The sequence below is a fragment of the Plecotus auritus genome (assembly GCF_963455305.1).
Source record: "Plecotus auritus genome assembly, chromosome: 1".
Classification (NCBI taxonomy): Eukaryota; Metazoa; Chordata; class Mammalia; order Chiroptera; family Vespertilionidae; genus Plecotus; species Plecotus auritus.
In genome coordinates, this window is record NC_137770.1 from 179,159,409 (window position 1) to 179,170,514 (window position 11,106).

Here is an 11,106-nt window from a genome sequence, read left to right on the forward strand (position 1 = left end):
CAGCATGATTTACACTTAGATTTTTAGCTTGTGGTTCCCTGAGAATAGAATCCAGCCATGCCTACCCCAGACTACTAACCTACAGAACAGTGAGCTAATAAATGGGCATTATTTTAAATCACTGTGTTTGTGGCAATTTGTTACACAGTATTAGAAGACCAATATATTGGTCCTTATTTTTTTCATACTAAGTTTATTTAATATCCCTAAGAAATAATTTGATTTAATCTGTTCAAATGAATCTCTTTTCAATTTAACAGATAGAATAAAGAGCATGTATTCTGATTCCAGCTCACACTTAACATTTCCCTGTTCATCCAAATGTAATTTGATTATCTTATTATTTCATCTATAAAAAAACCTATTGTATAATTATATTATGAGCACTTTTTGATGCTTAGGAACATCATTAAATGATGATATAACCACTGATTAATATGATAACACCTTTTGAACTACATGAATGCTGACAGTGCAGATACAGTCTGAGAAGTAAATGTCTTTATTAACTTTATTGATTTAAATCAAAGCAGGGACAATATTTCATACTTAATACAACGGAGAATAAAGCACATTCATAAAATCAAGAGTAGGAAATATAGTGCATTGATTATTAGACTTTTCAGCAACATAGCAGGTAATATTTAAGAAGGTCACATTTTGCTATTGTTTGATTAGAGCTTCCTTGCATTGTCAAGTGGCACCGCACAACAACTTTTATTTGTATTGTCTAGGTTTTAACAGTATACATTAAAAATGATCAGTATAAAACCATTATTTAATTGGCCTTTAAAAGATCCAATTTTTATAGATCTTAGATAATATTATATTATTTGGCCTAAAAGACTTTCTGAGTGTAGTATGTTTTGTGATATTAAATATTTTGCTTGGGAAAGGAGAAAGGTAAGGCAGTGGTTCTTAACTAACTATTGGAAGGAAGGAGAGGAGGAATCAAGGAATAATGAGGATATTAAGAATACTGAAAATTGAGCACCTTCTTTTCATTTTGAAAAATATTTAAATTGGTTAACCAAAATGAAAGCTTTAGAAATATTTTGAAAACCTCATCTCTAAATCCAATGTATTGTTTATAAACATAGGGTGTCCCAAAAAATGTATACACACTTTGAATTATTATAAAGTCAGTGTTTATTAATATATAGTTCATTTAAAAAGTTTTAAAGAATCTACAGAAATGAATAATTTTTTTGGTCAAAGCCTGTTCTCAAACTGATGACTGTTCTGGTCCAGGCACTGCTGATAATGTGGAGCAATGGAATCACAAACATCCAAAATCACTGTTTGGTATTTGTACGCCCTCCATTTGTCAACGGTTGCCAATTTTGTACCGTAAACTTTACCTTTTATTTATCCCCATAAAAAAGTCTAGTGGATAAGTTTTCTTTGTTCAAATCTTAGTCTGGGCTCACCCATTATTTTAAATCAGTTAAGCCTAAAAAAGGAGTGAAAATTAAGTGAGTTATCAGCTGTTAAAGTGTGTATACATTTTTAAACATCCAGTAAATTATTATTATTCAAAGTGTGTATACATTTAATTTAAAACGGATGCAGATTAACCTTTACTATGGAAAAACTGGAACATAGTTGATTTTGCCTGCCCTTTCTGCAAGAGCCCTTGGGGAATAGCCCTGGTGAGTTCTGCACCCCTTAAGAATTGCTTCTTAGTGATAGTCTTGTGAGTATAAACCTGTTGGCTTTCAGAGATTGGTGTTGTGGGAGTCCTTCCCTATGGTGGGAATCTTGGTCAATTTCCAGTAAATATTTAAATTTTATTATTTTGATTATTGACTTTTGTTTATTGGTTAATTTTGTTTAAATTCAGCCAAGTATGTCCTTTTCTCTTTTCCGTTGTAGAATTTAAATTTTTTTCTTATTGCTTTCTAAGAGATATTCATGTTCTTCAGAAAAAATTCCATTAAAAACAACTATACTACTAAGAATCGTTAAATACTAATTGGGATTTATTGTTTCTCTGTAAATTTTTTGCAATAATCATGTCATATGAAAGTTTTAAATTTTTTTAAAATAGTTTTTGATCCTTTATTCTGAGTATTTTTGCAATTATAAGATCCTTATCATCTTAAAAGTAGCTATATAAATATACTTATATTCTTGTTATGTTATTTTCTCACATGTCATTTTATTTTTTATTTTTTAATATATTTTTATTGATTTCAGAGAGGAAGGGAGAGAGAGAGATGGAAACATCAACAATAAGAGAGAATCATTGATTGGCTGCCTCCTGCATGTCCCTACTGGGGATCGAGCCTGCAACCCAGGCATGTACCCTTGACCGGAATCGAGCCCGGGACCCTTTGGTCCGCAGGCCAATGCTCTATCCACTGAGCCAAACCAGATAGGGCCACATGCCATTTTAAATCTTGGGTTTAGGAAATATTTCAAACTTATGGAGAAAGGCAGAGAATAACAAATCAAAGACTTTAACATTCATCATCTTGCTCTATCAAACTCACATGCAGCTATACATTTTTAAACATCAAACTGGATAAAACAATCTAAACCTATTATATATAACATATAGATTTTGTGGCTTTCTTTTAACCCTACTCACTATTGAATTGAGTGATAGGTGATCATCTAATCTATATCTATTGTTCAAGTTGATATATATATATATATCATACATATACATATATTACATATATATATGATACATATATATATTATCAATTTTCAATGACTAGTAGGCATTCATCTAGAGCAGGGGTGGGGAACTTTTTTTTCTGCCAAGGGCCATTTGGATATTTATAACATCATTCGTGGGCCATTCAAAATGATCACCTTAAAAATTAGCCTGCTATCTTTGGTCAAACATTTAAACTCACACTGAATGCCTTGGCAGGGCCAGACCAAATGATTTCACGGTCCTCTTATGGCCCACAGCCAACATTCCCCATTCCTGATCTAGAGCAACTAGATTCCTTTCATCACTCCACCCCTAGCCCCCAGCCTATTTTTTCCACCTTGAACTCAAAGAGTTCACGGAAAGTACTACAGCACTAAGTACTATTATGAGAGTATTTTCTTTCTATCCATGACTATAATGTTTTGCTTTTATGATGGGGTCTTCCTACAATGCATGTTCTGTGCCTGATTCTCCTTTTCTCTATTGTTATCTTTATAACCAGAGAGTGACAGGTTTTTAAGAGTTGTAGAAATATAAATTGATTACTTTCCCTGTGAAACAAATGAAATTGATTAAAGATTTAAAGGTTCAATTAAAGACAAATTTGGATTAAAAATAATCTTTAATTTCAGAGGACTTTTTGAACAAAGCATAAAACAGGGGAACTATAAAGGAAATGTCAGGTAAATTTGCCTTCAAAGAGGTAAATACTTTTCCATAGAAAAACTAAATAAAAATTACTCTAAAATACTTCACTACAAATAAACAGAACTCTGAAAATGTTAAATCATAAAACAAATGCTATAAATAAATGACAAGAGATAAATTATAAGCTAGGAATAACATTTTAAATATATATGGAAGACAACAGCTATTTTCTTAATACAGAAGAATTTATAAAACAAGAAAGAAAAACAATGAAGTACTCAATTAGAAAATGAGCTGTAGATTGTTAATATAGATATGAAAAGATGCTCATATTCACTTGAAACAAAAGAAATATAAATTTTAAAAATGGAATTATGTTTTCTTATTTAAAACATTTTGAAGCCCAGGTGGTGTGGCCTAGTGGTTGAGCGTTGACCTATCGACCTATGAACCTGGAGGTCACAGTTAGATAGATTCCCAGTCAGAGCATATGCCTGGGTTGTGGGCTTGATCCCCAGTGTGGGGCATGCAGGAGGTAGCAGGTCAATGCTTCTTTCTCATCATTGATGTTTCTATCTCCCCCTTCTTCTCCCTTTCATCTCAATAAAAATATATTAAAAAAAAAGATTTTTAAAAGACAGTGCTCAGTGTTAGCAAGGGTAGAAGAAATAAATAGACTATTTGGATAAAACCTTTCTGAAGCAACTTGGTAAATTCAACCAAAGGTTAAATTGCACATATCCCTTGCCTTAACAATTAAAATTTTCAGGAATTTATTTTACTGACATTTGCACAGAAGCTTATGAAATATACATGTGTCTTCATTTACTGTGTAATTGTTTTTAATAATGCAAAAGTGGAAATGAGCCACATGCTCATTGATAAAGACTGGTTTCAGTAACAGTAACATAATATAGGAGTTATCTTGTCAGGCAGGTTGGTAGGAGAGAGACTTTCTTTTTCTGTTTTCTGTTTTAAATGTTTACAATGAGAATATTATTTAAAATGCATGAGTGTAGTGATGGGAAAGGAAAATAGAGCAATAACTGATTGCATCAAATATGATCTATACTGGCCTGGTAGTCCATGGTCTTGGGTGTTTCAGCCAGGAACAGGCAGTAGAGGCAGGATGCAGTGTCTCCCCTCTTTCAGAGCTACTTGATATTATCTATTTCAGGTAAACAGAGTGTTTTATGCCAGTTTTCCCTTTCTATTCAGGACTGTATGATATAAGTTATCACATACTCTTTTCCACTTATGGGTTGTTGGTTTTTGTTGTTCATTTTTTTTCTTTTATTTTATGTGTATTTTTTACTTTCTATATTTGCCCTGAATACTCCCACAGATTTGGAGTGGCTTTATGAGATATATGAATTAAATGCTTTCTAACCTGAAAGCATGGACGTTTCTTTTTTCTCTTACACTTGTCTTCTTTTTCACATGCTTTTGTGCATGCTTCATTGACTTTCCCTTTTATTATACTGGCATTAATATGGAGTATGGATTTTACAAATCAGAAATTTAGTTGTCTCAAGATAGTTATATCTTTAAGGCATTGAAAGTGTGTTTTATAAAACCAGAACTTGGGTCTAGAAAAATTACATTTTCTTTAATATACTGAAATGTAGATTCCCAGTAACTATAGCAAAGGCATTTTAAATTGTTCAATAAATAATACTTTTAAAAAGAATTGATTCATCCTCCTGAAATGCATAGAAAATTGTTAAAATAAGTTGTTTTTGGCATGACATGTCTTCAATAATGTTAATAAATGATAGAGGCCTTCCTGCTGTTTTATTTTTCATGTCTAATAAAGATATTTATTAAATTATGTTTGTTTCATAATCAAGTTACAATTCCATGCCAGTCTTTGTGCATTTAATCATTTGAAATAGATAGTGATATTTTTCTAAACTGCTTATTTTAAAATTAATTTATTTCTGACATTGAGGAATATAATACTTTTAAACAGTACTTTTAGTAGTTGTTTTTGGAAAATCAAATACCACCCACATATCTGAGCTATTAATAATGAGGTATGGCCCTAGTCGGTTTGTCTCAGTGGATAGAGCATCAGCCTGCGGACTGAAGAGTCCAGAGTTTGATTATGGTCAGGGGCACATGCCTGGGCTGCAGGCTCGATCCCCGGTAGGGGGCGTGCAGGAAGCAGCCGATCAGTGATTCTCTCTCATCATTGGTGTTTCTATCTCTCTTTCCTTCTCCCATCCTCCTGAAATCAATAAAAATATATATTTAAAAAATAATAATGAGGTATGATAATAGCTAACATTTAAGTAGTTCTCACCTATGTGCCTGGCACTCTGTGTTGCACTTATATGAACTCATTTAATCTTTTCAATAACCCTAGGAGGTGGGAGCTATTATTGTTCTATCCATATTACCACTGAGCATATTGAGGCATAAAATATACTCAGGGGCATATGGTTAGCAAAACTACTGAGCCAGGGCTAGAACCTAGGTTACACAGTTTCAGTGTCTTTATCACAGGTGGACACCAATGGCAGTGCTTAGTAAAAACTCGGTACATTTTTATTGTTCGGCTGACAGACCAATACTAAAATAGTGTTGCACTTGAAAACATTATCTTTTAAATAGTATTTTATTTATCGTACTGAAAGTAACAGTATAGCAATTCTTCATAGGAAGGGAAAGGAAGAAGTAAGGATATTAACATTTTTATTTTAGATGATCATTATCTTTATTCCTTAGGGAGGTAAAAATATTTCAGATGTTTTTAGATGGCTATACCCTTTAGCCATATAAAAATAGTGATAGCACCATTGAAGCCCTTTCATCTAATGTTTCATTCTGCTTATTTTGCTTCTTTATCTATTCCAGCGATTTTCAATGTGTGTTCTGTGGCAGGCACACTGATGTGCCACAAGAATTTTTTTAGATATGCAATAATTGGCTATTTAGTCAGGGACAGTGACCTCTTTTCCCTTAGATTTTTAAATAAAAAATGATGTGTGAAGAAATGAAAATTATACCTATTTTTGTCAGATCTTAAAAAAATGTAATGTATTTTTGGTGTGCAGAATTTTAGTAGTTTATGTGTGCCAAGAGATGAAAAAGGTTGAAAAATCATTGATCTATTTAATGAACAAGTATTTAGTGTCACTAAAATGTGCTATTAAATACATGCTAACTTGAATAATTCTTTAGTGTTGCATAAGCATTATAAATCTGGAAGAAGATGGCATACTTAAAATATATTTTATTCAGCAGATAATATATAGAAACATTAGGGAAGAATAATTAGGTTTCCTACATTTCAAATGTATAATTTGCCCTTTGCTGTTGAGATCTATAATCTGCGTGTCACAAATGGAAAAGAGTTATTTGCCTGAGTGGTTAACATTACCAGAACCTCCTGTCTCTGTCTACACAATGTTCATTTCCTCCTGTTCCATACCTTCTTCGTCTTAATCACCTTGCTTTCTCTCTTCTCTTTTTATCATCTTCATAGTCTATTCCTCTTTGTCATCACTTCTATTCTCTCTGTCTAGATATAATCATAACCATTTTTGAAGTAGGTAATAAGGATGCTAAGATATTTATAGCTTACAGAAAATAAGCCTGGACCATTCTACCCACACTTAGCTTATTATCATTGAGACATCTTCCAAATATAAATAGTTCTATGACTTGCCTCACTGACAATCTCACAGGAACAAAAGAAAAGAGAAAGACACCTCTCCTGCACAGTGACCCACTAAATATTTCTGAACATGATCTTCAGCATAGATCATGGTGGGAATGGGTTGGATGAGTAGGTGAGATCATTGAGGCTAATATAAGGCTGTGGATATGACTCAGTAATTTTGATTTCAAGTTCTGTGGTATTTCAGTGTCACTACCTTGAAATGATCCCTCTTTTTATGCAAGGGATAATTCTTGCCTTACTGAACATAAGTAGATGACAATAGAGGTCATTTGATTTCAAAGTTTGAACATAAATTGATTTGAATATTCCTTGTAGAGATTTCTCTAGAGTTAATGAATAATTTTCACAATGCTATGACTCAGAGTCACAGATCTCTCACAAATCACATTCAAAATTTACCTCTTCTAAATTTTCTAAGTTTATCAAGATGATTTCAGTGTGTTATTTAAATGTCCAATTGGCTCTGGGAGCAATTATATATATATTTTAAAGAATAACTTACATTAACTTTCTTCTTTTTCACATTCAACTTAGAAAAGAATTAACTTTTGGATTTGTATTGAGTTGGTAAAACTGAAGAAATTATCTCATGTCAATTAGAGTTATTATAACTGGCAATAATCTATGCTTTTTTTTTCTGCCTCAGTAGCATTAACATTTACAGGAAGAGAAAGGTTATGTAGGCCATTTCTCTTCACGTGTTTTACTTTAATCTGCTGAAATATGCATTTTTTTCCTGTAAAACCAATGTCAGAGTTGGTCATGGAAAGCCCAAGCATCAAATTTAAAAGTCACCTTTTTGATAGCAAAGAGAAGTGATTCTCACATAAAATATTAACCAAACTGAACTTCCTGGAGACCCATGGTAATGATTTTGTGAAAATTAGTCCTTGATCACTTTGTGTGGATATATCCATACTTCTGCATTATTGCTGAGATTACAAATGATAATTCTCTTTTTTAGAAACAGGAACATTTTTTAGGGAAGTCTTTATACAACACAGATTTTATATAGAACTGCTTATATGTGAGAAAAATTTAAGCACCATTGGGGTTGAAAATATTTTCAAGACATAGTGTCAGCCTTAATATTATGGAGAAACTCAGTGATAAGGCCAAACAAAGCAGGAAATCTTTAAGGTAGACAGATACTGATAGATTCATTTACTCATTTGTTAACTCATAGATCCACTCAGTGATTAAAAAGAATTCATTAATCACTTCCTGCGTGCAAGGCACTTGCCTTCACTGAATATACAATAATGAACAAAACAGATGATTTCTGAGCCCTCAAGAATTTACATTCCTCTGGGGATGGATATTAATTAAATAATTAGAGGCTTGTTTAATTGCAAGTGTAACAACTGCTGCAAAGTTAAGAGCAGTGTATTCTGAATACATATGGCAGGAGACCTGACAGAGCTAAATGAATTCAGGGAAGATTTGAAACCCAAAGTATGAGCAAGAATTAAACTATGAAGCCAATAAGCCATAGGTCAAAATAGCTTTTAATAGAGATTGTTTAAAGTCATGGGTGGTATTCTAGAACTGAGTTAGGTTTTTTCAATAGTTCTAGTGCCCTCAAAAGCACTATACTGAGATTACTACTTGCCTACCCTATATGTATTCTCCTTTTCTTCCTTACTAGCGAACCCAGTTTTATTTAGAAAAACAACACTCCCAGGTAAAACAACTGCTTTTTCCAGGTTCCCTTATAGGAATAAGGTGGTTATTTGACAGAATCTTAATTAATGCAAAGAGAACAAAAGTTATTGGATTGGACTTCTAGGAAAGTTCCTCAGAGAAGGCTGTTTTAGCTGTTAAGCACAATTTTTACCTTTTGACCTTGCCCTTCATTTCTGAAATGTTCAATATCTTAAGAACATAAGGATAGGGTCATTATCTAAGTCTGGTGCAGCAGAAAGCAGGAAAGAGCCTAGATCCTAGTGTTATGTGGAGCCCCTATACTCCTGGGTTGCTACCATCAGTTTTCTTTAATTTGAGAGAATAAAAGGAAATTTAACCTGCAAACATGTTGGGTAAACAGAGTCTTATCTGAGGAAACCTTGTCTACCTTCTGACCAGATGACTTTATTCTCTTTCTGCTTTTGTGTTGACAAAGTAAGAAATAAATGTTCAAATAAATATGGTATGTTTGCTTAAAGTGCTAGTCACATGTTTATGTGTTTATGTAAACAATGAGTAAAGAATTAAAAAGTGAAGGATGTCTCTTCTAGCTAGGGTGATAAAAAAATGCCTCCTGGAGCCACTTCAGTCCACCTGGCATGTAAGTCCGGTGGTTCCAACTTCTCTGCAAGTTGGCAGTCCACTAGCCCCAGTGGCCCAGGCCAGGAGGCTCATTCTGGAGGCCCGCGTGGTGACGGGCTCTGCAATACATCGATGCAGGCTGAGCATGGTCGGAAGCAGAGGTGTGCTGTGGATATAAGAAATACCACATGGCATAATGTTGATTCCAAGTTTGGCCAGCGGATGCTGGAGAAGATGAGATGATCTAAAGAAAAAGGTTTAGAGACTCAAATGCAAGGAGTCACAGAACATATTAAAGTTCAAGTTAAAAAAAACCACCTGGGACTTGGAACTGCAACCAATAATGAAGACAACTGCGTTGCTCATTAGGATTATTGTAATCAGCTTCTGTCTAAACTGAACACTTGCCATGGACTGGAAACAGCAGTCTCCTCCTCAGACAACAAGGAAAATAAATCTTTCAGTCTTGAAGAAAAGTCCAAAATCTCCAGAAATGTGTTCATTAAATGAACTTCACAAAAGGGAAGGATCTATCATCTCTGAGCAAAACAGATCTTGGCTGCATTTTGGGGAAAAGACAGAGTAAGAAGACTCCTGAGGGTGCTTTCAGCCCTGCCACTCCAGATCCAGGAGCCTTTGCAAAGCAGACGGCAGAGCTAAAGAACAAACCATAGGTCATGGTTTCAGGGCCTGACCTTCCAGAGACCCAAAATGGAAAGGAAAAGGGGGGAAAAAAAGAAAGAGGCAAAAAGATTAAAGTGTAGAGAATTACACCCAACCCAAGACCAAGAAAAAGAGAGACCAGGTTGAGCAGCAGCTCAGAGACTCTCACTGGGACAAGAATTCTGCTGCTTCTGCTGAGAATAGAGAGGATTGCATGTGGCCCTTGATGACCAGGACTTACCACCAAAACCCTCAAAAAGGTAGAGAAAAGGAAAAGCTACAAAAGTAAGTTGAGGTTGCGATGGATGCTATGTTAGATGAAACACCAGTGCAAACAAAAGGAGAAAAAGAAGAAAGGTTTTCAATAAATTCTGTTGAGCCAGGGCCTTTTAACCTCTCAGACACAACGGTACTGCCAAGCAAACTCCTTTGGCCTCAAGTAAGAGCAAAGTTCACCAAAAAGAGTTTGTTCACATCTTTTATCATGCCTATGGATTGCTGAGTCTTATTTGATCACTATATTTTCTCCCAAATCATATTCCCAGAAGAACTTTTAACACGTTAAGTGCCCAGTCAGTCACCGGTGACTGACACTATACTTTCTATCCAGAAGACAAACAGGCTGGGCGCTTAATGTGTTAAATATCTATATATATAAAAGCCTAAGTGACCGTTGGACCATTCGATCAACTGGTAGCTATGACACGCACTGACCACCAGGGGCAGATGCTCTGACTGGTAGGTTAGCTTGCTGCTGGGGTCTAGCTGATCGGGACTGGGTGAGATGGGCCAAACACCCCCTGGAGCCCTCCCATGGTCCCTTCTCAGCTGGCCAACCTCCCGTGGTCCCTCCCCGACTGGCTGGCCCCGATCAGCCCCATTGGGACTGGGCGAGATGGGCCAGATATGCTCTGGAGCCTTCCCCGGCCCCAATCATGCACCGGTGGGGACCCGGATTGCGAGAGGGTGCAGGCTAGGCTGAGGGACCCCACCAGTGCATGAATCTGTGCACTAGGCCTCTAGTCTATATATATAAAAGCCCAAGTGTCTATCCGACCATCCGACCAGTAGCTATGATGTATACTGTCCACCAGGGGACAGACGCTCAGTGCAGAAACTGCCATGCGGGCCTCCAGAATGAGCCTCCCGGCCTGGGCCACTGGGGCTAGCA

At 35.3% G+C, this 11,106-nt stretch overlaps 1 pseudogene across 1 annotated transcript; it reads left to right on the top strand.

The window, feature by feature from the left end:
- The first annotated feature begins 9,257 nt into the window (after nucleotides 1–9,257).
- Nucleotides 9,258–10,224, top strand: LOC308241782 (PIN2/TERF1-interacting telomerase inhibitor 1-like; annotated as a pseudogene). The gene has a single exon. The product of its transcript is annotated as a PIN2/TERF1-interacting telomerase inhibitor 1-like (transcript).
- Nucleotides 10,225–11,106: the final 882 nt, after the last annotated feature.